The sequence below is a fragment of the Macaca thibetana genome, chromosome 13 (genome assembly GCF_024542745.1).
Source record: "Macaca thibetana thibetana isolate TM-01 chromosome 13, ASM2454274v1, whole genome shotgun sequence".
Classification (NCBI taxonomy): Eukaryota; Metazoa; Chordata; class Mammalia; order Primates; family Cercopithecidae; genus Macaca; species Macaca thibetana.
Window position 1 is genome coordinate 89,648,775 of NC_065590.1, and position 26,088 is coordinate 89,674,862.

At 44.3% G+C, this 26,088-nt stretch overlaps 1 protein-coding gene across 2 annotated transcripts in view; it reads right to left on the minus strand.

The window, feature by feature from the left end:
• The window catches only part of VSNL1 (visinin like 1), a 112,841-nt gene that overhangs the window by 33,275 nt on the left and 53,478 nt on the right, over window positions 1-26,088 (minus strand). The window lies entirely within an intron of this gene.

A 26,088-nucleotide genomic window follows, 5' to 3' on the forward strand; every position in this document is an offset into this window, starting at 1 on the left:
TACCCCTCAATCTCCAGGAAAAATTAGCATGCTGAGGAGATGGACCAAGATTGCCTGCTCTCTACCCATGCCCAGGCCTCCACCATGTGGGTAACTTGGTTAAAGACAGATAAAAGAAGGAAGAATACTGATTCTGGATTCAGAGAAGACTAGATCCAATGTCAGTTGTGTTACTTATTAGCTGGATTACTTCAAGCAAGCTGCTTAACCTCTTTGGGCACTGGGGGTATTCTCTGTAAAACTGGGGAGATGGCAGCCCCTTGGGCCTTGTGAGGAGCCTGTGAAGCATTCTGGGAGAGCCTCTGCCATGGGGCACACAGTGGTTATTCGGTATTGGTTCTCTTCCTTCACCCCTGACTGCCAGATTCTCTTTGCAAGCTTCTCTTCCCACCCCTAACCCCACCACCAATTCCCTGGATCATGAGGGAATGATTACAAGCAGCAGTAGGTCTAAAGTGCTGGGAGAATTTTCCAGTGACATATGGAAAAAACATATGCCTGGAGCCATTCCCTCCTCTGCCTTCCTTACCTAAGCCCACTGGCCCAATTCACTTAACTCCTCATGTCTAATTTCTTCATGTGTAAATGTGGATAATTAAGGCATCCTTGTAGAGCTTTAGTGGGGATTAAATCAGTTAATATGTGTAAAAATCTAGCAGGGTGCTTATCACGTTAGGTGCTCCGTCTGTGGGAAATATTATTATTACTCTTACAATAATGGTTGTTGAGGGCCCACATTCACAGAACCTGGGCAGAGGAGGCAGAATGATGATGTCCACTCAAAGATGTCTACATTTGAATACCTGAAGTCTGTGAATACGATACCTTACATGGCAAAAGGGACTTTGCAAATGTGATTAAGTTAATGACCTGCAAATGTGGAAATTACTTCTGGATTATCCAGATGAACCCAATGTAATCACAGGGTCCTTAAAAGAGTCAGAGAAGTGGACGTGACAGTGTAAGCAAAGCAGGCAGAGATTTGAAGATGCCATGCAGCAGAATGTAAAGATGGAGGAGGGGCCTCGAGCCTTGGAATGAGAACAGCCTCGAGGAGGTGAGAAAGGTAAGGGAATGGATTCTCTCCTAGAACCTCCAAAAGGAACCCAAGCCTAATGAAATCCATTTCAGACTTCTGGCCCCCAAAACTGTAAGATAATACATTTGTGTTGTTTTAAGCCATCGGTTTGTAGTAACTTGTTATAGCAACAGTAGAAAACTGATACACCAGGTGAGTACATCCTTGAGCACAGACACCAACAGTGACCACCAAACTCCTCCTCTGCTTACCAGACACCAGGACAAGAGCTGATCCTCTCACACTTCCCTTATCCCTCTCCCCATATTCTTTCTCCAGGTACTGGGGCTTTCTGGAGTGGGAAAGGTGCTGCCATGCTTGAACTGTGCCACTGGAAACCACACCTATTCTTCCCCAGAGAAAGGTAGAGGAAAAAGTGTAAGGTGGGGGTTGTGTGTGTGCGTGTGTGCATGCATGTGCATGTGCACTTTGCAGGTGAAGGCATCTCAAAATTGGAAAAGTACCACATGATGGGGGCAACAATTCAGCCCTGTTCAACTCCAGCATGCCCAGCTTGACAAGCTGAGGATGAACAGCAGTTGCCATGGAGACAGCATCCCTTACTTCCACTTGCTGCCTCCTTAGTGCTGCTGTTCACTGTGTGATGCAGTCACCACCCAGCCCTCGGCAGCACCACACCCTGGCAGGGTCCCACTTAACACAAGGCTTGGGGCACTTCTGCTGTTTCACCTCTTTCTAACTTAACTGAATGAACTCTAGAAGCCAGGAAATAGGTTTGGGAACAAGGATGAGAGGCCTCAAGGTACAATGGACAGAGTACTGGTCTCGAGACCTCTTTTTTTTTTCTTTTTTTTTTGAGACAGAGTCTTGCTCTGTTGCCAAGGCTAAAGTGCAGTGGCATGATCGTGGCTCACTGCAACCTTCGCTTTCCAGGTTCAAGGGATTCTCCTGCCTCAGCCTCCCAAGTAGCTGGGACTACAGGCACATGCCACCATGCCTGGCTAATTTTTGTATTTTTTAGTAAAGACAGGGTTTTTCCAAATTGGCCAGGCTGATCTTGAACTCCTGACCTCAGGTGATCTGCCCGCCTTGGGCTCTCAACATGCTCGATTACAGGTATGAGCCACCTCGCTGGGAACCTCTCAAGCCCTCCTGCTGAAGGTCTTTCCCTCCCCTCAGGCCCAGGTTCCCCTTCTGTCTGATGGACAGGAAGTTGGCCGGAATGACCCCTAGGAGCCTCTCCCACAGCTATGAGATTAAGTTCATGGGGAGATCATAAACTTAGACAGGGTGGAGCTCAAAGGAACAGGGTGGAACTCAAAAATGGTCAGGTTGATGGCTGTTTCTCAGTGACAACCAGCTTTTTCACTGTACGGCCAACCCCCCAAGGGACAACTGGGTATCAAAGGAGGCCATTCTCTGTGTTACACTCCCCATATTTCTCAGAATAGTGTCCATTCTGAAATTAGTAAAGGGAGAATGGATGACCAGCTCACCCCCTGAGGCCTATTCATCAGGACTCACTGCTGTTGAGCTTTGAGGGCCTTTCTTCCTTTACCATTCCTCTGGGGCTGTGTAGCTCTGAAGTTCTGCCAGTGGGCAGGAGGGACTCTGGGGTCCAAATGGCATAAAGTCGAAGGAAATCCTCAAACCATCCTTATTCACCAGTTAACTTCTCAAGAATACTCAGCCAGCTCCTGACTTCCAGGAAGTCGAGACATACACACAAGTAACTGCAATCCAGGGTGACACTGAGCTCAAGCTTGGCTGTTTAGGAAGCAAATTCCTAAACAGGAATTCCTGTTTAGGTAAGTACACCACCTACCACTGTGCCGCCCATCGGTGTTTGGAGAAGTGCGCTCTATTCTGCCTCTTCTTTGTAGGACTCGTCACAGTGCTACAGAGAAGTGTCGCTGGATCAGGGTTACATTATGCCATTTCATAACCCTTCATGATAAAGAAAGTCACCAATTGGAGCTCATCAATTAGATATGAGAACCCAACAGGAGCCACAAAGCTGGCTGTGGGGCCACCCAGAGTCAAGAAGTTACATGGAGCCTGCTGGGCTTCCCTCTTGTGATGATGTTCACAGTATGTGAGGGCCTTGTTCCTGTCACCACAGCCTCCCAAGGGAGAATGTCACAGGCCAAGGGAACAGCTTGAGTACAAGGCTGGGGGTGCAATGTTGCAGAATGCCTGGGGACTGTGAGCCACCCATGTGAGCTAGTACACAGACTACAGCAGTGAGGAAGGAAAGTTAGTGGGCCCTTTGGCAGACAGTCTTAAGTCACCTTTCTACTCCACCTTCCCAGTTTTTCCTTTCTGTAACAACTGTGCTTTTGTTCAAGTCCCAAGCCCTGCAGGGGAGGATCCATTCCCTTGCCTTTTCCAGGAAATAGATGATAATTGGACTAAAATGAATCGTGATGATCTTGTTCCTTGCTTTTCATTATTATTTCCTGTCCAAGTGGTATAGTTTAGGCCAAAGAGACAGATGAGTCAGTCTTCTGAAGGTGGGTGGGTAGAAGGCACTTTTTGGAAATCTTTTGATTTCCTGATTAAAAAGGACTGATGCAGCTGGAACCTTTTCCCTATCTCTGGCAGACTTGAATGGTAATGTGAAGTCTGGAACTGCAGCAATCATCTTGTATTCATGAGGGAGAGACCAAGAGAGTCTCAGAGATGTTCAGAAGTCGTGAACCAATGCTAAACAAATGTCCAGCTCCAAACTTGTTTGTATGTGACAAAAATAAACTCCTGTCTGTTTAAACCGCTGTTAGTTGGATTCAGTTAATTGTAGCCAAATATCTGAGACAGGCCCAGTGCAAGGAAATGGAATTTTTACCTTTTCCAGAGGCAAAGGGAGTCAGAGGAGGTTTCTTTTGTCATTGTTTAGAATTTAGTTTTACATGAACAGTGATGGGAGCTGCCCTGATTTGATCATTCCACAACATATGCATATACAGCTCAAAACATCAAATTACACCTCATGAATACGATTACTATGTGTCAGCAAAAATTTTAAAAAGTGATACTCCATGCATGTTGTGAAAACTTTAAGTGATAAAAAAAAGTAAATAAAATAAGGCACGAGGGTCCCCCTCACTCTCACCAATCTCAGTTCCTGGAAGTAAATGCTATGAAGAGAGGGGACAGGGAGCTATGTGTGTATATTTTACAAAAATCAGATTATTCTGCACATCTTTCTATTAATATATAGGGTTTTGCAATTGGCTTTTCTTATTTAATGACATGTCATGGATACAGTAGGTTTTTGAGGAAAGGTAGGATATCATGGCAGCTGTAGTTAAGAAAGATGAAGACATTTATTCAGTAGTCTAGAAACTGGCCCAAAGCTATATTACATAAAGCTTCTGCTCTCTCTGGAAAAAAGTGGGGGGAAACAGAAGTATTGGTAACTTCCTAAGTGTGGGCATATGCTAGGCATTTTAATTTAATTCCAACTCCTCTGTGAGATTATTCTCATCTTACAAATGAGGAAACAGAGGCTCACGGAAAATTGGAACCCAACTCTATCTGACCCAAATCTTCTGGTCTCTCTATTTCACCAATGAGTGGTTTTGCATTTTTCCACGGGGTAGCCACCATAACTGCCCATGCTTTCCTACTGCTAAATGCAAATATTTGAATTCCCTTAGGAAAGGCATAATGCAGAGTGATTGCTCAGAGAGTCTCTTCCTGGTGGGCCCTGCTAAGAAGACAAAATGCCCTGGATCTGACCCTGAGGGGATAAATGCCCTCCTTGGGGTTGACCAAAGCTGACTGAGTGAGGCAGGGACAAACTGGAATGGGTTTGGAGGAAAACGGGGACAGGACAAGAAAACCAAAGGAAGTGCCGTATGGAGCCCAATGGGCTGGCTTCCCTGTGACTGCTGAGCAAAGGCAGAGGCGGCTCCAAAGTGCTTGGGAAAATGACAACTGGCAAAACCCATACTGAGGGGTAATGATGCTGTCAGAGGCACTGCCTGGTGCTAAGGGCTTGGAAGTTCTGCCAACAGGATTCATTGTGAATGTGTAATTTGCTGAACATTGTTAAGCCAATGTTTCCCCCAACTGGGGATGACAGGCAAGTGTGCCTTCAGTGCCCCCTCCTAAGAGCTGCCGGGTCTATGTTGCCACACAAGCAACAGTGGGGCCCCTGAGTCTTATGGTGCCCTCAGCTACACCTCAGAGGGCCTTGCCCACACTGAAGGACTTCCTGGTGTGATGCCCTCCCCACTAGCGCCCTTCTCCCGGAATTCTATGCCAGTTCAGGGCCCAGCTCAAATCTGACCTCTTTCAGAAAGCCTTTTCTGACCAGCCACCTCCCCATGCGTGTTTCCAGCCCTCAGCTCATTTCCTCGACCTTCCTGGACTTCCCTTTCAAAGGGAGCTGAGCACAATTTGCCTAATGCGGCAAACTGTCTGTCTCTCTCCTCTTGACTTGGGAGCTCTTCTGGAGCAACATCTGTCTGATTCCTTTCTAAATCTTGACCTCCCTACATGCAACCATTTAAATGGCAGAAGCTATTTACATTTCTATTGGATGAACAGAGGAACAACTGTGTCATTTGCTTATGGACAACAGGATGAAAAGTGGAAAGATGGGTGAATGAGGTCTGGCCCAGTGGGTCTGTGCTGCTCAGGGAACAGCCAAGCATTCTCCTGCATATGGTTCCCACTCCAGGAAGAAATCTGGGCATGATGATGAGTGAAGAGTGCTCAGCACAAATAAAACATTGGACTGACTGTCCCAAGAAGAGTCCTTAGAGATTATTTAGCTCTGACATCTTTTGTGATGAGGAAACAGGCCCAGAGAAGGGAAACATCTGTTATGAGGATGCATCACCGGGGCCAGTGGTGGGGCTGGAACTGAGGTCCAGCCCAGGGCTCACTTGTGTTTGCTGTCCTGTGGCCATGATTTGAATTTGAACATGACGGTCTCAGGGGTGTAGGTACATGTATAATTCATCAAATGTTTTCCAGGGATTTCACTGTACTTTTTCCAAGTAACTTAAAAAATTGCTTTCAACAATTCCTGTTTCCTATCTTAACTAGTATTTTCCATGCACTTGCTAAATAATCCCTTGCTGAAGATTTGAGAAATCACTCCTGCCGATGATAGCTTCACACAGCCATATCCCTTCTTGTTCCACTGAAATTGGCCTTCCTGGCTATTGGTGGATGGTGATGAATTGTGGGGGAAGATGCTGCAGTATGAAGTCTGAGCTCCAAATAGAGAGAGAAGAGAGGGGAAGATGGGAACAGTGATGGGGTGGATTTGGGAGTGAGGACAAAGAAGGATAGGGATGGCCTAGGGAGTTAAGGGAATGAAGAGGAGATGGGGTGAGGAGGAGCTGAGGAGAGGAAAGTTGCCTCACTGCACTGTACTGCACTGGAAGCACCTTGACCCAAGGTTGCGTATCTTATTCATCTCTGTGTCCCTAGAACTGGGGACTGAGCTCTGGGCCTGACTCAGAGAAGGGCTTTGGAAACTCTTCCTTGAGTGAATAAATGTACTGTAGAATGGGCACATCCACCCTCTGGGAAATGAAGGAATTGCTGTCACTCAGAGCTGCCTGTCCCCTTCCGGCAACATGTTAAAGCCCAGTGGCAACTTCGGATGCATTTCAGAGTCATCTTGGAGCTTTTTCAAAGTATAGATGTTGGTCTCCTCTCCTTTACACTGAATCAGAAGAGGGAGGGATGGGCCCCATCAGGTGAATCAAAAATGCATACTCCTGTGGTTGGGGACCACTCTGTCACAGTCTTCCTCCTTCCCTGGTCTTTTCTGGAGATGACCTTGCATTGAATGCACGTTCATCTCTTTGTCATACCTGGGTTCATCCATTTAATAAGGTTTGATGGAACTGAATGTCTATGTGGATTTTCCCAACCGTAAGAACCATTACCCAGCGTGCCACAGTCAACCCCAACCTCAGCCTCCGATGGAGAACTGATAGATGTGCATGGGGGCGGAAGAGGCCTTTACACTGTGGAGCACTTAGGGAGGCGGGCTCCCTGCTCAGCAGCTTTGCTGGTCAGTCCCCAAGACAAGTCACAGAAATCACATGGCTATCAGGTAGCCTCTGGGGCCACCTCTGCTTCCCTTCTTGGAGATGAGAGGTTTCAGCCTTCAAAAAGGACCATGCTGCAAAGAGATTCTTTTCCTGAAGGGGGTCAAAATCAAGGAAAGTCAGAACTTCAAAACACATCTATCCCTCTCCTCATTCTCACGGTATGCATAGGCACATGCATGTGTGTGAGCAAAAGCACACACACACACAGTGCATGAAGAACATGGTTTGTTAAAGTCTTCTCCCTGACAAATGACAAAGTCTTGCCTTGCATTGCCCACCTGTGTGTGTATCATATATTCTGATCTTAATTTGAGAATATAAAGAAAGTCCCCTGAACAGGCCCTAAAATCTCACCACTATTACTTTGGCTTTCCTGATAAACTATAAATCCCTTAGCAGGATTAAATATAATCAGTCACTGATATGTTAATATCAATAAATTGATGAGAGACATTTGGCAGAGCAGGTTTGGGTGAGGGCAGGACAAGGGTATAGCAGTGGGGCATGGGGTGGGGATTACAGAGCAGAGAGCAAGGCATGGAGCAGTGGAAGTGGGGGTGCTAGAGACTGAGCTGGCTCCTTTTGCACCTTGAGCCACCACTGTCCTCTTCAGAGAGTTCTGGAGTTGGCCCAGTCCGGGGAGTTTGAGAAAATCCTCCAAACCTCCTCTTAGTCCACTCTTCAACCAAGTTTACGACCCCCTTCCTGGATGGAGCCTATCCCTACAGCAGTCATATGTGAGTGCACTACCCCACATTTAGTGATGTAGCATGATCATCCTTCACCTTATCTCTATTCAAGCTTTGTCTTTCAGCATAATCATTGCAACCCTCACCACAGAGCTGGGTGTAAGGCATTGCTATCTCCATCATTCAGATGAAGTAACTGAGGCTCAAATGGTTTATGTCATTTGTCTAAGGTCACACAGCAAGAGTCAGAGCTGGGAAATGTGAAGTTAGAACCTATGCACAGCTTAGCCGTTCACTAGTTGCGTGACCTTAGACATGTTACTTTCTCTCCTTGTGCCTTGATTGCCTCATCTGTAAAATGGGGACAATAATGGTACCTAGTGCAGAAGGTTGTTGTATGAACTAAATAGGTAACACAGAAAACATGTATAGCATAGTACCCAGGTACACAATGAAATGCTACATAAGCATTTACTGTAATTATTGTCCTTGTTTTTGTTCAATACTGTTTCCAAGGGATCCTATCTCCTTCTCTGTTTCTCTCATAGCATCTATTTAACACATAGTAGGGTCTCAATAAATATTAGCTCTCTTCTTTTTCCCTTTCCTTTATTTTTCTGAAAACTACCACCAGGATCAAAAAAATGTCACAACTGCTTGGTCTATCAAGCAAAGATTTTCATCTTCCTTGGGAAAAGGAGCCAACCCTGGCACTACTGGATCAAAGCAAGCAGAGTTCAGGGCCTTGAACTGTGGCCCTTGCTTGGCTAGAGTTCAGAGGAAGGCTCCCTGGAGATGGAGAGCCAAGCCCCTGTCATTTGGATGCTTCCAGTCCCACGTCACTGACACATTGCAATCCGCATCATGTTCTCTGTCCTCAACAGGGCTGTTCTGATAAAAGGCTGACTAATGGGCAGGAAGGGGGATGTCTTGCCAATGTGCTTGTTTCCATTAGATTATGGTTGTATTTTTAGAGTGGCTGAGAAATATCTAGGATCTTGCCTTGCAAGATGATTTTGCGGACTAGGACTGGGAAGAAATAAATCTTAGCAAGAAAAAAAAAAAAAGATTGCAAATGCTTCCTGCTGCTGGGAGTTCCTTCTTTTCATCACCACCTGGTTCACTATATTCAGATATGGCTTGAGTGTTATTTCTTCTGAGACGCCTTCCTGCAGCCTCTTCCAGCAGCACCCATTTTTCACAGCCTCTTGGGCCACATTCGTCTCACTGTATTATTATTGCCAGTTCACTTGATGGACTTCTTCATTGATTGAGCTCTTTGAGGGCAGGAGCTATGGCCATTGATTCATTCCAGAATCCTAATTTGAGGCTTTTATAGAGTAGATGCTCAGTAATGTTCAACAAATACATGGATGGATGAAGTACAAAGACCAAACGGTCATTCTGTATCAGTAAATCTGACTGTGAGTGTGACTGCAGGCCCAAGCTCCTGTGTTTCAGCATCTCTCACGCTAGGTGTTTGTCCCTTACCCCATGTGGCACTGCCTGATGCCACTGCTGACCTGCTCATTATGTGATATTCAAGTAATGCAATTAAATAAATACCTCTGTTGCCAGACTGACACACAGCAAGAAACAAAAGTACTAGTTACAGTCAACCAGTCCAGTGGTACAGCCTGCAGGCCTCCACGTGGGGATAAAGACTGGGGAGTGGGTGCAGGAAAAGGGTAGAGATGATGGCAGTGGGGGTGTTGCATAAGCTATCAGTTTACGGCTAACAATTTCTCTTGTTTTTAAAATGAACCCCATCACCTACAGCATATGAAGTGATCAATTGGTGGGACCTTTATGGTAACAGTATAATTCTCTCCATTTGGATGAAGTTTCTCTCAGTCCTCAGCGCCTCAAAGCAAAGCCCTGGGGAAGCTGTCAGGTCCAGCCCAGGCAGCAGAACAGGGTATTTTAGCACCAACCACTCTTGATAAAGCAGAAGCATACAGAGTGAGTCCGTTCCTGCTTGTCAGGGCCTCAAATCCCATCTGCAGGGAAGGAAGCTCACATAGCTGCACATCTTGCACTTGACCTTCAGAAGAGAGGCTGATGACTCAAAGAAGCCCTCCAAAAATGTACCCACTGGGCAGAGACTGCTAGCTACCCCCATTATCCAGTCTTCTGTTCTTCCACAGTAACTGACTTTTAACTGAACATGTGGCCACCCAAAATGAAGGCTACTTTTCCAGTGTCCTCTGCGGCTAGCTGCTGCCATGAGATTAGGTCTTGGGCTTAGGCTGAAGTGATGTACACTGTTTCTGAGTCTTGACCCTAAGGAGAAGGACATGCTCCCCTACTCCTCTATGTTCTCCTTCCTACCAGCTTATGTGACACTGTGGTGAGCCAGGTAAGGTCATGAATCACAGCAACACCCTAGGAAGGAGCACAAAAAGAGAAAGAGACCGAGGCCTTGAGGACTCGCAGAGCACGGCTACCAAACTGGCTTGGACTTTCCTCATGAGAAAATTAATCTTCAGTCACGTTGACACCATGTGAGTCTCTGTCACACTCAGTTGAACTTTGATCCTGAGGCACTCATATCAATGAACTGAATATATATATGTGCATGTGTGTATGTATATATGTAGAAAATCAGACACACATGCACACACACACACACACAGTCAGCAGGTTCTTCATATCTCCTCAACTGCAAGTTATGAATTCAATAGAATTTTAGTCCTTCAAGGGAGTCATTCATCCCTTTGAATGATAAACACATATTAACATAAATTGCTAACACAAAATAATGGGACATCTACAACAGCTTGGAAATCATAAAACTAAATGGCGAGATTGATTCTTGGGAAAATGGTCATTTTTGCCTGATATGTATTATTATTATTCTCTGTCAACCAGAATCCCCATTTCCCCAGCACCTTCATCACCAGTCTTGTCACGAAGACTTTTGTATCAAGATACGTGCTCCAGGTGTCTAATGCTACCCACTTCCAAATGTCACCACCATTCCCTTATCCTAAAAGCTGAACAGACAACAGCCACAACTCTGTTCACCCCCGGGATATCCCTTGCCTCTTCCCAGTTGGTCTGGTCTTATGTAATCTTTCCCAAAGCCAGCTAGAGCCTCATCCAGTAGGTTACCCTGGCAACCCAGCTGTGTCATCTTGAAAGATGTCTCCGGGCACCAGCTTTGGAGTCTGCAAGAGATTTGACTGGGGCTGAACTGTGAAGCCACGACATATTAGCTTTAACACGATGTCATCATTTATCATGCTCCTGGTAGACATGTCACATTTTTTAAAAGAACATGGATAAAAATAAGTACTACCTTGACTATGTAGTGAGATTTACTTAGAAAGCAGACACAGCTATCTATTTTCAGAGACCAGCTTTGTCTTTTATGGTCTTCCTTGCATTTCTTCTAAAAGAAAATCATTTCAGTGTTCACATTTTTCTCTGAATATCTCGTTACAAACTCCAACATAAGCAACCTAATTTCAAGTCATCAGATAGCCTTTTACATTCTGGGCATGTCAAGTTTTACAGTTTATCTTTTCATTTCCTCTTTGGAAAAGTAGTATTTAAGGAACTTCATTGACGACTCTCTTTTGCTGGTAAGAACCTCCTGTATTCATAAGAAAATTAGCTAGCTACTTGACTCTCAGAGTGGGGGAGGTTATGTTATTCTGTTATGTTTTGTTGCATATTACTTATTTAAACATTCTGTATTGAAAAGGTTCATTGAAAATCTCTGTAGCTCATTATTCTGGATAACACACTTTAAATGTTTCATTTCTTTCACTTATTCTTTCAATTGAGTTTCAGTTAAGCTATGAAACAGAGTCCTTTATTCATTTACTAATTTATTATATCTTCAAACTAACTTTTGTTATTGAGTGCTGGGGATACAGGGATGACTAAGACACAGTCCCTGACCTTGTGGGTAGCTGGACAAAAAACTAGCCACAATGTCAAGGGAACTGTGCTATAGGGACAGGCATGTCTAGCAGAGATTGAGTGACAGCTGCACGTGATTTCTAGAATCTTGCTGTTGGAAGGGAACTTAAGAAGTCACATGGTTCAACTCCCTCTCTTTACAAAGGAAGACATTGAGGTCACACCTGCCTCTCCTACTTACCGACCACTCTTTTCACTCACATTGAACTTCATTCTGTCCCTTGTACAGGGTGTTCACTCCCATCTCTGCCTTTGTACCACATTTTATCCATTTTTATATCTCCAGATCAAAGTAGGAGGTGGAGACAAAAAAAATGTTTCATGTCACCTCACAAATACTCTTTGAAGGTGGTAGAGCAGGGATTACTAACCCTCTTTAATAAACTGAGATTCTATAACCCAGACAGGTTTGTAACTGGCAAAGATCAACTTGCTAGCAGCAGTCCTCACCAAGCTCAGCCCCATTCTCCTTCATATTAAGTAGGATGCTTTCTCTTGCAAGGAACGTAAGACCCCACTAAGAGGGGCCTTGACACAAAGGGTTAATTATCCCATACAGCATGTGGCCAGGTCCTGTTTCAGGACTAATTCTGTAGCTCAGGGATGTTTCCTGAATGTCTGCCACGTTCATCTTGGAAGCCTTATATCCCCTCACCATTGGAAGTTAGCTGTAGCAACTCCAGGCATCACACACAGACACCACAAAATCCAGCAGTCTTGTCTGGACGAAAGAAAAACCTTTTCCAGAATCCTTCCCAATCTCAGGAGACCTTTTCTCACATCCCTTTTGACAAGGATTGAGTAACTTACCTATGTCTTTCATACAAGGTAGACCAGGAAAGCATGTAACTGGATTTTTAGCCTCTATTTTGAGAGGTAGGCCACTGCTAGAGAGGAGGGATAGTGACCATCCGGTAGGTAACCAACAGTGTCTGGTGTCTCATTTAATCAAGCTCCCTCTCTTTGGCTCTTCAGTGCCAGGCATGAGGACCTATGATCTCAGTTTGTGGTCATGAAGTCTGCTTGAGAGGGAAGTTGTAATTCCTCATGGTGGGCTTCTCCACCCTCACAGTCATAGCCCACCCTGGTTTTCTTCTGACCCAACTCCAGTGCTGTCAACAAGGAGCCTAAGTTAGAAGTGTAGGCACTGCCAGACCCTCAGCCCCCTGGCCCTCACCACTGCTCTGGGAAGCAGGTGAAGCAGGTCATCATCCCGTTTGTCTGATGAGAAAACTCGGACTTGAAGGGTGAAGGACTTGTCTACAGCCGAACAGCCGAACAGTGCAGAGCCAGGACTCGGACTCATTTCTGTCTGACTCCAGCCCCTGACTCTTCCCTTCTCTGCACTTTATCCTAGAAGCCACTTGGAACCATATCAGACGTTTATGTCAATGTTTTAAATCTGAAGACTATAGGAAAGGAAAGCACACAAACCACTCTTATTAGTGGGGATGAGGATCACCTGAGATTTCCATCAAGGCTCTCTACCAGGTAAAGAGCGTTGGCAATGGAGTCTAAATGCTGGGTTTCAATGCTGTGTGACCTTGGGATAGTTACTTAACTACTTTGTGCCTTAGTTTCCTCTTTTATAAAATGGAGCAAATAATAGCACCAACCTCAAATACCCTTATGAGGATGAAATGAGTTAATGTATGCAGAGTGCTTGGAACAATGCCTGACACACACTGAGCATTCAATGAATGTTGGCTGGTACTCTCTATTATTCATCTATGCATCTAGTCATGCTTCGATTTGTTTTAGAAAGGACCTAAAGTATCTGGTTTTCTATGGTGTTTTATGCGGTAAAGCCAACCAGCCTCCCCGCCTGCATTCCCAGGGTGCGATACAACCTGCCTGGAGCCAACAGTAAATTTGATGGCTGCAAGGGGATAACAGACACCTTTCCTGCCACCTCCACTCCGGTATCTCCAAATGTCAGGATGCTTGGTGTCAAATGTGATCCTGTCACTCTGGGTCAGCCCTCAGAGGGGGCTCTGCACATGCCCCTAACACTCTGCCTGGGGGTTTTGTTGAGGGAAAATTGTATTCTCAGAGAGCCTTTCTCTTGCATCAGCGTAACACCTTCAAGGCTGTTACCAGCTGCTGCAGAGGGGCTCAAGGAGCAGGAGGTTTCCTTCTCTGCTGGCTTACCCTCCCAAGTCGCTGGGAGGATTCCCTGGTGCCTGCACCAGGGATAGCCTTTTCTCTTCCTCTTTAAAGTTTTTTTCACACAGAAGCAGTGGTGACTGGGTCAGCCTGGTAGGGGTTCTGGGGAAGGCTGGGAAGGCTGGTTCCCATGGAGGCCAAGACAGTTTCCCTACCACCAAGGTGGGTAGTCCCCTGGAGCAGATCCTAACTTGATGCTGTGCAGAGAAGGATCTTTGCTGTACAATCAGACAGCAGCGCCAGCTTCCTCATCCTCATACTCTGTCCCCAGTCATAATTAGAGTGACCTTTACCACTTATTGAGCAGTTGAATGACAGACACTTGCAAAGTAGATATGAAGAGCCATTGGGCAGCTGCAGAATCTAAAATGAGGGAAGTGAAGGCCATTGCTCTAAAACTCACAGCTCCCAAGGGGCAGAACCTGGATTCAAACCCCGTAAGAACCCTGTGTCTTACCCCAGGGCTGCTCTCTTCACAGAGCAGCTGCCTTTTCAGCTATTACTTAACATGTATTCTAAGCTGTTGTCTCCACCTGATAGAGAGAACGAAGCCCAAAACGACAGTACGTATAGCTTCATCGCACATCTTTGTGCCATTTAGTAATAAAAAATATACACAGGAAAAAAAAAAAAAAAACCACATCCAAATGAACAAACATAGGACATCAACCATCTGGTACTGGTCCCTAAAAACATTGTGAGCCACACTGATAAAACAACCCATTTGTCTTTGCTTTCAGACCAAAATGTTTTGAGTGTGCTTCTTTATTTCAGATTGAAGGTATTTCACCTACAATATTGGGGATCTGACCACAAGGGCCACCTGTAGCAGCCAGGCCCAGCTGGTCCTCATGGGAGCACCGTGTTAACTGTTTTTACCCGGAAAGTTGGTCAATCCACTTCTCTCTCAGCAAGTCATCACCAGCTTCTCTCTGTGGAAAGTGGCAGAAACAAAGGCCGAGGAAGGGCCTCTTCCCTAAGCAAGTGGAGGGCTCCGGGCAGGCAGCTCTAGCTGGGAACGGTACCAGGATGACACCGCAAGAATAGGCTGGTGAGCTGGGGTCGGCCTCTGCCCATAGGGGCTGCTAAGCAGACAGACCACATGAGGGGAAATCCCAACATGCCCCTGAGCAAGGAGGGGCCTGGCATTCCGAGATCAAGGCCCTGCCCACCGCCTGCTCCTCTGCTCCCCTACTTATCACCTGCTCAGTGCAAGGAGTGTTTTTACCCTCCCTGTCTGTCTAAGTCATTTCTGGACATCAGCCTCAGCTCCTGCACCACACCCTCTGCCCTGCTGGACGCCCCCAGTCTGCTCTCTCCCTTCCTGTTCTTTGAGCTCCCAAGGCCCCAGCTCACCTACACCCACACTTAGCTCCTGGGCTGTTGCTGAACTTGCCAGTTTTGAAGGCTTTATCTTCCCAGATGGCCTGGGATGTCCACGGATGTCCTACCTGCTGACCCCCCTGGTGTTGAGTCTAGTACTGTACACACAAGGTACAGATGATAAATTCTTCATGAGTAACTTGAGTCATCTTGAGCTCTAAGTCATTCTCCTGAAGGCACAGTGCAAGCTCCTGCATCTTCATCCCTTGAGTCACTGGGACATTGATGAGGAAAAATGAAAATTAATTTTTCCTTCTTGGTATTGTCCATCATGTTAAGAATACAACCCCAGACCACCAGTTTTCATGGTCCTCTAACACGTTCAGCAAGGTTTGTGGATTAGTTGTCTATGCAGGAAACCATGTGATCACCTTGTATACCATATTCAGGACCTTAGGACTTCTGTGGCATTTGATGCCCTCTGTGACCTGGCTCTACCCATATCTTCATCTCACTTTCCCCCGATACTTCTTTGGTTACTTGACATTTCAGCCAACAGAACTCTGTGCTGTTTCCCACACCATCCCCTTGTCTTCCTGCCTGCTACAGTCGGAGTGTTTGTGTCCCCTGCAACATTCATATATTGAAACCTAATCCCCAAGGTAATGTTCTTAGGAGATAGGGTCTTTGGGAGGGGACTAGGTGCAACCCTCCTGAATGGGATTAGTGCCCTTACAAAAGAGGCCTTGGAGAGCTCACTGGCCTCTTTCACCATGTGAGGACACAGCAATAAAGAGTCATTTATGAACCAGAGAGGGGACCCTCAGCAGACACTGAATCTTCCCTGGTCTTGGACTTGCCAGCATCAATAACTGTGAGAAGTGTATTTCTGTTGTTTATCACCACTTGGTTTATGGTGTTTTGTTACAGCAGCTCAAATGAGCTGAGACGCTGCCCTTGTGCCCTTTCTTAGTTTGTCTCTTTGTTAGGAATGACATCCTTGCAGCTACAAATCTACCTAAATTTCAAGGTGTCTTGAAATCTTCAGTGAAGTTACTTATACAGAAATTTCTTAGGCTAGAAAATCTTCACCTATGTTGGGGCAAATGTTACTTTGTATCTCTTCTAGCTATTTACACAGATTAAGAGTTTCTCCTAGCTGTGAGGCCCTTAGAGGAGGGTAAGAGTCTGACTCAAATTCCACACACTCCATAGCTCTTGGCTACGGACTTGTTTTAGACACCATTCTACAGTTGTTTGTTGAAGGTGGAAGATGACTAATAGCTTCTCTGTATTACTACAAAGTGATTCCTCCCTTTGACATTTTATTTCTATTTTATTTTATTTTATTTTATTTTATTTTTTTGAGATGGAGTCTTACTCTGCCGTCCAGGTTGGGGTGCAATGGCGTGATCTTGGCTCACTGCAACTGCCGCCTCCCAGGTTTAAGCAATTCTCCTGCCTCAGCCTTCCCAAGCTGGGATTACAGGCATGTACCACCATACCTGGCTAATTTTGGTATCTTTAGTAGAGACAGAGCTTTGCCATGTTGGCCAGGCTGGTCTCAGACTCCTGGCCTTAGGTGATCCACCTGCCTCGGCATCCCAAAGTGCTAGGATTACAGGCGTGAGCCACCATGCCCGGCTGCTTTGACATTGTAGACAGGGAAAGTTGGTTGTAAAATAGGCCAAAATTTGTCTATCACTCTCCCAGTTATAATAGGACTGGATTTCACCTGTGTGGGGAGAAGCTGACCTGGAGTTCAGGGCAGGGTCAGATTCACAGCAATATCACAGTAGTCACGAGGATGGAGCCACAAGCTTCATAACAACCCTCACAGAGAAATAGTCAATGGCCCAGGAATCCTTCCAAGTGGACACCAAAGATGGAAGAATCAGTAAGACAGAGAGCTTTCTTCCAGCAGTTGCTCCATGGGCCACTGGAGGGCAGGGGTAACTGAGTCCCACCTAGGTAAGTCAGTCATTCACAGACCCAATGTGGATCAGTGATAGCCAGATTCAAATCCAGATCACCATTTCAAAAGGTTAGAAAAGTCCAGTAACATAAAACAGCTTTTCACTGAGAAATCCAGACATGATTTTGCATGTTCAAGTCCAATTCTGTAACAGAAATGGGCTGTTTCTTCCTCTTTTTTTTTCTTTTATTTTTTTACACGGGGTCTTGCTTTGTCATTCAGGCTGGAGTTCAGTGGCGCAATCTCAGTTCACTGCAACCTCCATCTCCCGGGTTCAAGCGATTCTTGTGCCCTCAGTCTCCCAAGTAGCTGGGATTAAAGGTGCATACCACCATACCCATCTAATTTTGGTATTTTCAGTAGAGACGGGGTTTCTCCATGTTGGCCAGGCTGGTCTCGCACTCCAGACCTCATGTGATCCGCCCACCTCGACCTCCCAAAGTGCTGGGATTACAGGCGTGAGCCACCGCGCCCAGCCTATTTATTTATTTTTTTGAGATGGAGTCTCACTCTGTCATCCAGGCTGGAGTGCAATGGCATGATCTTGGCTCACTGCAACTGCCGCCTCCCAGGTTCAAGCAATTCTCCTGCTTCAGCCTCTCCAGTAGCTGGGATTACAGGCATGCGCCATCATACCTGTCTAATTTTTGTATTTTCAGTAGAGACAGAGTTTCACCATGTTGGCCAGGCTGGTCTCAAATTCCTGACTTCAGGTGATCCACCCACCTCGGCCTCCCAAAGTGCTGGGATTACAGGCGTGAGACCACTCCTGACTGCTTTGACATTTCTTCTATTGCAATTAGAAATGGAGTGTCCTTGAACAATCTGCTGCAGAGAATAACTAATGGGACAGCAAGTCCTTCTAGCTTTAAACCCTTATTCAAGGGCTTCAGTGTTATTTGTAAAATGGGGGAGGGAGTGGACTGAGAGACTTCTAAAGGGCTCTTTCCAACCTTATCCTGAGGGCAGAGAGGTTGAGGTGTCATCTAAGAGCATTTCTTCAGGATGCCACAGTCACAATAACCACTGATATCTCTCTAAATGACACCTGCCCTACCATGGGAAAGCAAAATCCCAAGGTGTGGAAGCCATCCAAAATAATTTCACACCCTTGGAGACAGGGGAAGGTTATCATTTTGACCCCGTGGGGTAATTGCTGTCTCTAATGCTGGTAGCTAGCTATTCCCTGAGACAATATCACCATAATAAAATACTGTTGGAGCCTCACATGGGACCTTGTTTTCCCAGAACTCTAGATGATTACTGTCTTTTCCTTGAGATTTCAGACCCCAGCTCTTGTCTTCCACATTAATTCAAGTTGAATGCAGCCCCAATCATACTGGCAAACATTCCAAGTGGAAATAAATGCTAAAAATTGCAACATCCTCACCAGCCCTGTCTGGATGACATTATGTATTTCATGTAATGTCTATTCCTTAAGGAATTAAAACCCTTCTATATATAGCTCTGCCCAACAAATTTTTAATAAAGTCTGCTCGTAAATACATCTTAGTAACAAACAGAATCTGAATCTCTAAAAACTGGTCATCCCCAAATCTTTTTTGAAATGTTTTATTTTCAAAATTGTTTGAATCAGACATTGAGAAGAGACAGTATTCATCTCTGTCACATTTTCTTTTGATAAAATATCTGATGAGAGAGAAAATTCTTGATGCCACAGCCCAATAAACTGGACTATTTGGCATCTGGAAGTCCTCCCATGCCCAGGTACCTAAGACCAAGTCACTGATAAGCCTTACCTGTGCAAGACGATTCGATGCTTATGAAGCACTTTTGCTCTCACCACCCTCCTATCTCAACAAGAGCCCATGAAATAAGCAAGGCCCAGAGTGTTATTCTCATTTGACAGGTGAAAAAACTGAGGGACAGAGTGGTCTGTGAATTTATTTAACAAACCTTAAGCATAAAGGACATTCCCAAATTCACATGACTAGTATATGGCAGAACCAGGTGCACATCCAGCCTTCTAATTAAAATCACACTGCATTTACCCGTATTCAGGTTGCAGGACAGAATGTCCTTGCTAAAAGTTGGGACGGATGCACACCAAAGTCTTGAGAACACAGAGGGAAGAGACTCTTCTGGCTTTGGGAATTCGAGAGGTCAAGAAATGATTTCCCAGAGAGAAGCTTTTGAACTGATCCTGGAAAGATGGCTAGGATGGAGCAACATGATGTGTATTCTGCTCCACAGCAAGGTAAACTGGAGAACCTCCCAGATGCCTGCTCCTGAATGTGACCCAGAGGATGCAGGAAGCATAAAAATGTGGCAAGAAGGTTGGGCTGAGTGACCCAGGTGTTTGTCTCCATTCACCACTTTGTAACCTCAGCCACGTCTCCTGACTTCCCAACCTCTATGGCTTAAAGTGAGGGAAATGCTGTCTCTAAGGTTGATTTCATAGGCCTTGGTGAAATCAAGTAAGCCACTGGTCAGACTGACGGGGATTAGAATAATCGGAAAGGAAGGGAATGAGGAAGACAAGGGAGAGAGAAGAGAGAAAAGAGAGAGTGAGAAACAAGGGAGAGATCTATGGCAGAAGCCCCAGAAATGTACAAGCTTTTTCTTCCATAGATTGTTTTCAGGTTGTTGATCTCAGCAAGGCTACCAAGAGGTTTTTGATTATTTTTGATTTTTGCATTTTTATTTCAACCTAACATACCTGATCCAGTGGGCCTCCTGCCAACAGAATAGGCACAGGGGCTCTAAAACACAATAATCATTTTTAAATTCAAATTTTTATTGTCCTAGTCAATGAGAATTTTTTAGTTTCTAGACAGACTGATGGGTCCTCATGTCCAAATTTACCTTCTTTTGTGCTTGAATGTCACCTTCCTAACCAGCCCTCTCTGACCCTCCAGGCCCTTTCTTGTCTTTCCTGGTCCTGATCACAGTCAACCCAGTGTGATGGCTGTTCATATATGTATTTTTTTTTTTTTTTTTACCCTATCTTGACTATAGGTTTCTGGATGGCACCAGACCATAGCCACCTAGGCAGGGATATGTGGTGTTTTCTGTTGCAGACCCAGGGCCTACATAGCCCCTGGCACGTAGGAGTGCCCAGGAGGAGTGGAAAGCAGGGGCTGCATTTTATCCCACTGGAGACTCCCTCTTTGCATTAGCATGGAGCTCTAGAGAAAATAAAGCTTGATTGGTGATTGGTGGGCCATAAATGAATCAGACAAACATCATCTACATACTAAAATCCAATTTAACAGAATTTAACAGAACAAAGCCTGGAAGCTTTTGTTTGTATTCTCATGCCAGTGAAGTTTGTTTGAAAGTATAACTTAGAAGGGGATTCATCTTAGTGCCAATTAAGACTCAATAACTGCTGTTATGGAACCTAGAATGTTAGGTCCGCCAATGGTTAGAAACACTTTTAGTGACTCTTATCCTTTCTTGGGACTACAGAATCTTCAATGAATCTGATTAAAGCTACCTCAAGAGAGTTTATATACAAAATTTTACATGCAACTTCAGTGTGGGCACAACTCCTGAAGCCTATTTAAACATACTTCCAGTTTAAGACCTAGATTAGTGTTTTTCAAAATGTCACTTATATATTTTGTCCTTTAGAACCACCTGAAAGGTCTTACTAAGAATCCAGATATTGGGTCTGTAATTCCAGTGAACTAGCAACTCTGAGGAGGGGGCCTAGCAGTCTGCCAATTGAGCAGTCAACCCAAGTGATTCTGAGACACGTTAAAGTTTGAAAGCCACCTACATAGACTGATACTTTCATTTGCACAGATGCTGAACTTAGAACCAGAAAAACAAAGGCACTTGTTCAAATCCCACTGCAAACAGTGCAGACCTTGATTATATACTTTATTTCATATTCTGTAAGACAGAGGTTATGTACCTAAAATCCTATAATTATTATATGTTTGTATACAACTTTCAGGAAGAATGCCTTTTATTCCACATAGTAGTTTTTAAGCCCAAGGGCACAATTTAAAAGTAGAATTTTAAAACCATACAGAGAATTATGGAATATTTTCATAATATCTTATTAACTAGAAAAATATTTCTTATTCTATTAAAAGATTTTTACCATCAAATATTTAGGTACTAGTCCTATAATAGTATTTAGTCTTATTTTGTTGTAATACATATTCCTGGGTAGCTGTATGAACAAAATTTTGGTGAGTAAACTTGTATTTTCAATGCCTAAGGCCTGGAAAATTTCTTATTGAAGGGAATTCCACCAGTATATTTTGTTGTAAAAACATAGATGGTTTGGTGAAGTGAAAAGCATTACTCAAAAATAAGATACACCAATTCCTCCAGGCTCTCAGCTTGCTCAGAGCAATTGAGGGCAATGCCCAATAAACTGTCTGTCCCACAGAAAGCACAGAGAAAATGGGTCTCAAGTGAATGAATGAACCAATGGACAAGCCTGCTCTTAGCTAGAAAAGCTGGAAGCGTGTTTTCTAATGACCAAATTACAGAAACTCCTCAGGAAATGACCACCTAGAGGGACAGAGAATGACTTGGTAGGAACTCTTTTGTTATATGCAAATGTATTTTATTAAAATTCAAACTGTTAAATCAGTGATGATCAAATTGGACTCTAGGGCTCTCTCACCTGTCTGAGGTGCACCTGTCAGTGGCCTAAGACTTTTCTAAGAAGAAAACTTGCAGCAATGACACAAGCTGAGGCTCAGGAGAGGTGGGCCAGAGCCCAACAGAACAACCCTTGGGTGCTCAGTGGCCTCTGAGGACCTCTCCCCTCATCTGCAAAATAATAAGCCATCGAATTGAGGAAGAAAGTCTCCTATCTGGAGGAGGGGCATGAGGATCAGGACACAGAGAGATTGGTAGGAAATGGGTAAAGAAGGCCTTAAGTGCCATCTTCATCCTATCTGGCAGCAGGGGGCTGGGGAAGGGTTTGTGCTTAAGGGACACAGAGTTCAGTGTCTAAGAATCCCCCAAACCCACCAGAATACACGGTAGACATCACAATCTGACTACGGCACATTTTCCTATTGAAATTTCATAGAGCCTCTCACCCTCTTCCGTGCACCATTTGGTGCTGCCATCGTACGTGGCCTGTGAAATGAAACCTATTTTCATCCTGGCTCTCTAAGTGTAAATGAGAGGATCGTCAATCAGGACAGCAAACACAACTTTTGATAGGCCATAAATAGTTTTCATTTCCCTTCTTTCCTTTGGGACTCCGCTGTATGAGGTGATAAAACAGACCTTATTATTTCCACCTTATAGACAGCGAAACAAATTCAAACCAGCAGAGATTTGGTAAATGTAACACAGCTAGGAATGACTCTCACATCTGTCAGATTCCAAATCCCATTTTTTTTAAACAACTCTGTGACTGCCTTTTCAACTGAACCTAAACCAAACCCAAATGTTTCCTGATGAAAATAATCTTGAAAGTCAAACTCCAAACATAAATTAAAATCCACTTAGGGCTCTTTGCAGGATTCCTCTAGGTTTGTTTCTTGATATCTTTAGTTTTGATGTCATAGTGGCTAAACAAAATAGCAAAGGCACCAGTTCTCCAAGGAAGAGGACCCTGGGATGGAGACACTTCTTCCCTATACACTTGCTTGCTCTTCCCCTGGGTTGATTTTCTCATTAAACTGCGGCCAATTCTGTGAAAATACAGTTAAAATTGCAAACTGCTCATCTTAATTTGTGATGAATTGGCAATCAAAATGATTGTTGAAAATAGGAAATTCCCATGGGAGGTGATCAGGTACTTGGTTCTTGGTGACCAAATGCAAATGCTTTCTTCCCAACCTACCAGCAGCAGTGCTGTGGTGGGGATGATGAAACATCTGCTATAACTTCTGTGGCCAGAGACAGAGAAATCCCTATGTGTGCAGGGAGTTCCAGACATCCGGGGCAGAAGGCATCTTTCTATCAGATGTAGAGGGTGCAGAGAACGCATGTGACAACAGAGAAGGAATAAGAATTATATTCATTTGCTCAGGCTGCTATAACAAAGCACCACAGACTCGGGGGGAGCTTAAATCAAGATATTTATTCTCTCACAGTTCTGGGAACTGGAAGTCCAAGAGAATGTGTTGACAACCCAAGTGCCCATCAAAGGGAAAGTGGAAAATAAACAGTGGTATATTTGAACAATATAACATTATACAGCGGTCAAAATAGTTGAACTGTAGCAACACTAAGACATTAAAAAAGCAAGTCTCAAAAGATTCTAAAGTAAATACAAATTTTAAAAAATACAGTTCATAGGATTACCAACAAATGCAGCTTCTCTCTCTGGCTGGCAGATGATGGCCATCTTCTCCCTATGTCTTTCCGTGGCCTTCCCTGTGTATGTCTCTGTGTCCAAACTTCCTCTTCTAATGACACGTCACACTGGATTAGGGCCCACTCTCACGACCTCATTTAACTTTATTATCACTGTAAAGGATCTGTCTGCAAATACAGTCCCATTCTGAGGTATTGGGGGTTAAGACTTCAACATATGAATTTGGGGGAATATAATTCAGCTGATAACAGGCAGCAAGCTTGAAAAAGGAAAGAGCTATCTGCTAGGGGACATTTTGGTTTCTAAAAGGCTAATAGAAAAGCTTTCCTCTCATCACTGCATTAATTAACTTCTTGTTTTAATATTCCATTTTGAAATCAACCTCTCTGCTTTCTACTCTTGCCCTACCACCAAACATTTCTGTCATTACAGCTTACATTGTGGTGAATCACATCTTTCCAACTTGCCTGTGAAATTCAGGAGGGCAGGGAGGACTGTCCCATAGTCACTTTTATATGCCTCCATCACCAGGCTGCCTGAGAAGGAGATGCACAGCCAGCACTTATTACATTCAGGCAAGAAATGCTTACCCATACTTGCTCTGTGGCAGGCTCTGTGCTAGCCGCTGGGTCTTACATTGATTGAAATGAGGTGACTGTGTATGCATGACTAAAGAGTGAAGCCTGCATCTAGCTGGGAGGGACCATGTTCAGATCTGTGTTTTACAAATCTCACTCCAGCAGCTGTATGGTGGATGGGCTGGAGGGGGTTAATGAGGAGCTGCCCTGGGAGTTTGGCGGAGAGGCAGAGCTGTGTGCTGCAGTGGGAGTCAGCATTCCTGTCTTTGAAGTCTGTTCCACATTCAGTTTGTGATGCTGGGCAAATTGCCTCATTTTTCTAAACCTCAGTTTTAAATGCTTTTAAACATATATCTGCTGAAGGAGTTCCTTCACATTTGGGATGCAAGGGCTTCTAAAGTTGGGAGACTGTGGCCCCTGGCCTTGCAGCGGAGCCACTCCCATTATCCTGCCTCTCCTTAAACACTTATCAGAACTTGTTCTTTAGCAACCGAGGTGACTTCCCCCTGGAAAGGGAAATGGGTCAAGTAGCAAGAGGGGATGTGCCAGACTGACTGCACACACAGGAGGGCAGAGGCTGCAGTCAGTTTTGCTCCCTCAGTTGCATCACAGGATGTCTCAATCTCTGCACCAAAGATAGAAGGAATCACTGAATGTGCCCATTCACCAGGATAATGACTGTGTCTTGCTGAATATTTGCATGTTTTTCCAGAAGCATTGAAATAAGCTTTTTCTCATCAGCCCATCTTCTGGGCCTATTACATAATCCACATCTTTTTCCATGCTTCTCCTTTCCAGCTTATCAGATCTGCCTTTCTTTTTTCTGTGTACGTGGCATATTTCTGCTGTGGTTTTTTCTGTCCTTGGACAACTCTAGAAGGAGAAAAAGACTGCCTGCTTTCTATTTGATATAAGCATACAGGCTGAGCTGGAATAAGAGGTTGCCAAAAACATAGACCTAAGTTCAGAAAGTCATATATTCCCCTCCTGGAATAAAAAACCCACTCTAAGAGTGAGATGGGGAGGTGGGAGATAATTTTGGTGCATATACATCAGTTGTACCATAAAACGCTGAGGCATGCTTAATGTTTACATGACCCCTCACCTTGAGGCTGGTGCTTTTTCAGTGCTACATACTTCCAGTGTGTAAATAAAATACTTCATTTCCTGCATTTCAACTATTTCTTCAAAGGCAATACCTCTCTCATTTTAAACAAATAGTGAGGAATGTGGCACACAGAGCTCTCTTAATCGTCGGGTGACAGCTTGCATGGCTTTTAGTGATATGAAAGTGACTTTGACAAATCTTGTTTGTCTGTACTTTCCTTGGGGTTGAGAATAGAGACAGTTCCAAGGCATGGACTAGCCCCTAGGTAATAAAATAGAAGATGTGACATTGAAAACTAGGGAGAGTAGTATGGCTATCTAGGAAATACATACTATCCTGTTTCTCTGCAAAAGCAATGGACATCAATTGAGTAATAGATGCACCTTCTCAGCACTTCAATAGAAAGGTCTTGGCATGCTAATAATTGATTACCCAGATCTTCTTAGAAATGTCACAGTGATCATAAAAAATGCACACTATTTATTCTGCTGATTAGTGAGCTTTTAATGATGCAATAAACAATTGCAACAGCTATGACTTTGAACACAATACATACCTAACCACATGGCCATACTCCCATCCCATCCCTTGGTTTTCCCCACTTGAAGTAACTATTCATTTCAATCTTGTGTTCATCACTTCCCTGCTTTCCTTTTTATATGATTTTATTGCATTTATTGGTAATCCTGTAAAGTGTATTTTTAAAAATTTGTATTTACTTTAGAATCTTTTGAGACTTGCTTTTTTAATGTCTTAGTGTTGCTGCAGTTCAACTATTTTGACTGCTGTATAATGTTATATTGTTCAAATATACCACTGTTTATTTTCCACTTTCCCTTTGATGGGCACTTGGGTTGTTTCCCAGTTTTGCCATTGTTAATAGTGCAGCTATGAGCATTCTTACACATGCCCCTTCTTGTACAGTACAAGAATGG